General features: G+C 37.0%; 1 pseudogene; it reads left to right on the forward strand.

Moving 5' to 3' along the window:
- The first annotated feature begins 443 nt into the window (after window positions 1-443).
- LOC101601737 lies at window positions 444-1,586 on the forward strand (annotated as a pseudogene).
- The last annotated feature ends 4,334 nt before the right edge of the window (window positions 1,587-5,920 follow it).

Consider the following 5,920-nt stretch of genomic DNA (forward strand, 5'->3'; position numbering starts at 1 on the left):
TCTGTATGCACCAAACACAGGTACACCACAGTTTATAAAACAAAACCGACTAGACAACAAAACAGAAGCAAACACCAACACCATCATAGTCAGAGACTACAATACTCCACTATCATCAATACACAGATCATCCAAGCAGAAAATCAACAGGGAAATAATAGAGCTCAACAACACCATAGATAACTGGATCTAATAAACATCTATAGAAATTTCCACTCTAACTCTAGAGAATACACATTCTTCTCAGCAGCCCATGGAAGCTTCTCAAAATAGACCATATATTAGGCTATAAAGCATGCCTCCATAAATTTAGAAAATTCCCTGCATCATATCAGACCAAAATGCTTTAAAGCTAGAAATTAACAATAGGAGACACATCAAAACTCCACCAGCTGTCAGTCCCATATTGAACTCGAGTTGGAAGAGGTGAGTCCAGTCTCAAAATGGAGGATCGTGATCCAAAAGAATCACAGCAGTTGAGGAAACTATTTATTGGTGGTCTGAGCTTTGAAACTACAGATGACAGTTTGATAGAACATTTCAATAAATGGGGCACACTCATAGATAGTGTAGTCATGACAGAGCCCCATAGTGTTCCAGAGGCTTTGGATTTGTGACTCACTTGTGTGTTGAAGAAAAGGTGGATGCAGCAATATGTGCTCAGCTACACAAGGTTGATGGGCATGTAGTGGAACCAAAGACAGCTGTGTCTATAGAGGATTCTGCAAATCCTGGTGCCCATTTAGCAGTGAAGAAAATTTTTGTTGATGCTATTAAAGAAGACACAGAAGAGTATAATCGGAGAGACTACTTTGAAAACTATGACAAAATTGGAACCATAGCAGTGATGAAAGACAGGCAGAGTAGAAAAAGAGGATTTACTTCTGTAGTTTTCAAAGATCATGATACAGTTGATAAAATTATTGTTAAGAAATATTACATTATTGATGTGCATAATTGTGAAGTGAAAAAGGCCCTTTCTAAGCAAGAGATGGTGTCAGCTAGGACACAGAAAAGTCATGGAGATGGATCTGGTAACTTTAAGGGTTGTGGTGAAAGTTTGCAGGTGGTTTTGGTCATGGTAGAAACTTTGGTGGAAGAGGTGGCTATTGTAGTGGAGGTAGTGGAGGTGGTGGCAGCAGAGGGAGTTATGGTGGAAATGATAGTGCACATAATGGATTTGGAGGTGATGGTGGCAACTATGGTGGTGGTCCTGATTATGGTAGTAGAACAGGATATGGTGGTGGTGGACAAGGATATGGAAACCAAGGTGATGGATATGGTGGTGGAGGAGGAGACTATGATGGTTAAAATGAAGAAGGAAAGTTTCGTGGTGGTAACTATGGTGGAGGTGGGAACTACAATGATTTTGGAAATATTAGTGGACAACAGCAGTCAAATTATGGACCCATGAAGGGGGCAGTTTGGGTCGAAGAAGCTCTGGCAGTCCCTATGGTGGTGGTTATGGATCTGATGGTGGAAGTGGTGAATATGGTAGCAGAAGGTTTTTAAAAGAGCAGAAAAGGACTACAGTTCTTAGCAGGCGAGAGAGCAAGGAGTTGTCAGGAAAGCACAGGTTACTTTGAGACAGTCCTCCCAAATGCATTAGAGGAACTGTGAAAATCTACCACAGAAGGAGCAATGAACTATAGCCAGAAGAGTTACTGCAGCTTAAACAGGAAACCCTTCTTGTTCAGGACTGTCATAGGCACAGTTTGCAAAAAAAAAAAAAAAAATGTAGCTACTGATAAAATGCAATGACAATTGGAAATTAAAGCCTCCTGGAGGTGGTGTATTGTTGGGGACAGGCTTATGGGTGTTATAGCCAGTTTCCCATTGGCAGTGTTTGGCACACTCTTCTGTTGCTATGATCCACCTTATGTTGGCCAGGGGGTGACGTCCACCCTCTGCTCATGCCATCATTTTCACCTGCCATCATGGAGCTTCCCCCTTGAGCATGTAAGCCAAAATAAACCTCTTTTTTCCCCCACAAGCTGCTTTTGGTTGGGTGATTTCTACCAGCAATGCAAACCTGACTGCAACAGAAACCAAGGCTAGTTTATATAGCATTGTTTAATATAATCCAGTAGAAATGTAGCACAGTTGCTAAGTGCAAGCTCCATACTTCCCATAGATCTGAAATTAAATTTGGATAATCTTGAGTTCCCAAAGAACATGGTATTATCTGTATATATTTCAACCTAAACATGTTTGTGTGAGTACACTTTGGAAAACCTTGGTTGAGAAAAGTTTTAGAAGTGAGGTTATAAGTATGAAAAGCAATGTCTACTGTTTTGCACCAACCTAGGGCTTGACAATATCATTCAGGCCCTGAGTATTTTCCGTGCTGTTACTTTTCCTTTGGCAATTAAATGTTTGAATACAATTTTTTTTTACTTGATTTTTAAAGTACTGAGTAAAATAAGCAATAAAAAGGGATGGGGCGTGCTAGTGTTTGACTACGCTCTCTGTTGCTCTAATTCTGTTCCTCTGTGCAGCATTAATATTTGGATGTATGCAATGCCAGCATGAAAATCAGTCTTCACATAATACTACACTTTTTCCAGAAAACACTCACAAATAAATGTAACAGACAACATTTCATGTGTTAATGGGCATATGTGAATAATAGGCTGTAGAAAATGGTTAAGTCCTTGGACATTATCAATGTTCATAATTTAAACCTGGGCACCCTGTCAAAATGCTTGGGCATGATTTCATTATAATTGAGCTAAGTTGTCTAAACTTATTTTATTCATATAATAAAGGCTGAAGGAATTATCATTACTTGTTTGTTTAAATTTAATTTATTTATTAGATACAGAGAGAGGGAGGAAGAAAGAGATAGAGAGACAGGCATATATAGAGAAAGGATGGGTGTGCCAGGGCCTCACAGGCCAGTATCTTAACAACTAAGCTATCTCTCCAGCCCTCGTTTCTTGTTTTTATGTTTGTGAAATTGTTAACACAACCTTGATAGTATACTTCAATGTCATGAGGTTAATTGTACTGTTAAACATCCTTTTGTGTTCTGGAACCTAGTTTAATAGTGAAAATGTTTTTTTCTACTACGTAGATGTTTACAACCTATAAGAAGGTAAACTTTGTCTGTGACCTGTTTATAAGTTGTACTTGGTTAGCGTTTGTGAACAATGTGGAAAAGTAAGCCATGAAAAGAGCAATTTAACCAGCTGTAAAGGACCTATGTTGAGCTTTTTAAGCATAATGTATATCATAAGTAACTCACGTAGACAGGACTTCAGTAGCCTTTTGAGTATGGATAAGTCAGCATAAATAAAGAATGAGAAGGCAGCAACAAGAGCTTCAACAATAGAGAAGTGAAGGCATAGGTACTATGATGATAGTGAGCAAATTGCCAAAAGCTAATTAAAGTCTACTTATTGCAACTGAATATTGAAGAAAGTAGCAGGAAGGAGCCCTGTACATTTTGGAACATCAATGAGAGATAGTCAATACGTCTAGCATTTATACCTGCAAAGAAAGGCAGAAAGTATTATGTAGGGCTTGAATTTGAATTTATTTCACTAATTAAGCAGTATTTTTTTTGCAAAGCAAAGTAAGAGTAATCTTTTTGATTTGCAAGTTGAACGTGAACCCTTCCTGTCTAAATAAGGGATGCATTTGCTAACATCTTAAATACAAAGGTTTCTGGCTGGGTAAGATTTGTACCTCACAGTAAAAATTGATGACAACCATTTATTTCCCTATAAATCTATGTCAGTTTTAAAATACCACCCATATTTAGTAAGAACATTTACAAAATGCTTAAGCTGAAATTTTTATCTTAGTACCACATTCAACCATTTAAAGCTTTAGGAGGTTTTTTAAATTAGCCATGTGTGAGTGGTCAATCATGCATCAACTAGTAGCTTTTCTGTGTAAGCAATTCATTGGTAAAACTTACTGTGGTAAGGCATTTTTGAATAAGAAAAGAAAGTAATGTCAATTTAGTGAAAATAGTTTTGCAACACTTGATGACTTCTAACATTAAGATTGCCATCCTTACCTTAGGAAAGCCACCTTCAATTATAAACTTTGACAATGAGATGATAGAGATTTAATAAAATTGTCTTCCTGAGTTCTCTTGCATACAAATTCAGGGATTTGTTTGGAACAAAACACTTGTTTTTGTTTTGGTTTATCTTTTTAACCAGAAAAATTAGGGACCTAATTTATATTTATGTTCTTTCTTTAAAAAAAAAAACAACAATGCTTTCCCAAAGAACAATTATTTGATTGCTGCTCATACTTCTTATTCATTGTTCATAAAAGTAGATTTGTTTTTGTTTCTGACTAAAGAATATGGTGTAAAGAATATCAGAGTTTATTTATTAAATTTTATTATGTACATTCTTCTTTGCAGTCAGTTGAGCTTATGAATCTTTTTAGTCAAAAGAAAACTATCCTTAGCAGATGTCCACAACAGTTTGTCACAAATAATGCCACTGACAGGTGCTTGTGAGAGAGTACTGCTCTTACTAAAGAATTTTCTAGACCAGAACAAAAGCTCTGTGTGTTTTCTATGAACAGTTTAATAGCTAACAGTTTAGGAATTATAGCATATCATCTCACAAACAGCTAACACTCCATAAAATGATAGAGTAGTGTTATCTCTATCCTTGTACCTAGAATTCAACTCTAAAGTAGGCCAGTAACACTGTTACCTTCATCTCATCAATTGTGTGTCTATTTCCATTATAAATTCATGACATGTGTTTGAATGAAAACTGTGCCACATAGTAGAGTCTGGCCATCTTGCCTTTTAAACTGAGCATAGTACATGAAGCCATTGTCACCCAATATTTAATTTTTACATTAAATTAACAATCTCATCCTTAGTGCCAAAAATGAAACATTTTCTTTTTTGAATGGTCTTAGCCTGTCTATGAAAAAAATTTAAAAATAGTTTAAATAAAACTTTTGCAGCTTTCAAGATCAAGATTTGCAAACATTACTTGTAAGACATTTAATTTACCTTAATTTTATTATTTATTTTTATTTTTGTTTATGGCAGTACCTTCCCTAACATTTAGCTGTAACATCAATTTCTCCCTTAGCCAAACTAGAATTACTTGACACGTTTTCTGCTTCTTCTAGGAGATAAATCTATGCTAACATATTATCTTCCCTGCTGCTTCATGGCAAAGGAAGGTTGGAGACCATGGACTTCTGAAGTGTGAGCCCTTGTTTAATGATCATAGAGAAAGTACTTCTAACTGGCATTAATGAACCTCACATGCTTTGAGCACCTTAATCATTGTGCTGTCATTTTCTCTTCACTCCTGTCTCTACCTTTAAATGGGCTCCTTAGGGCAGGCCTGTCTCGTCTGTAACTTTACACTCATAGGACTCAGCACATTGGGACATAGTAAATAGCAAAAGAGCTTACTTTCAAGAAGCAGTGTTTTGGAAGGCATGACAGGAAATATATATCCAAGCAAACAGTGCTGTTCTCCAGGCAGAGCTCATTTTGAGGTCAGCTTTCACCAGTGATAACTGGTGTTATGGCTTGAACCAAAAATGTCCTGGATTGGCTCATGTTTTAAATGCTTGTTCCCCAGCCAGTGATGCTATTTTGAGCAGTTGTGGAAACTAGAAATGACTCTAGCACACAAGGGAAGTAGTTAACTGAGGATAGTTCCTTGGTTATATTGTCTCTGGCCACACATGCTCTGCTTCTTGATTGGCCAAGATGTGAGAAGCAGCAGGCACAAGCAAGTGGGCATAGACTACCTCATCATGCCATCCCTGCCATTATGGACACATGCTCTGACACCCAGAGCCAAACAAATCCCACACTCATTATTTCTATGGAATATGTTGTCAGAGATGAGAAAATTAACTAACAGACCTGGATAACTATGTAAATGCAGTTCTTTTCATTCTTACCATTTATGCT

Source organism: Jaculus jaculus, chromosome 10, assembly GCF_020740685.1.
Source record: "Jaculus jaculus isolate mJacJac1 chromosome 10, mJacJac1.mat.Y.cur, whole genome shotgun sequence".
Lineage (NCBI taxonomy): Eukaryota > Metazoa > Chordata > Mammalia > Rodentia > Dipodidae > Jaculus > Jaculus jaculus.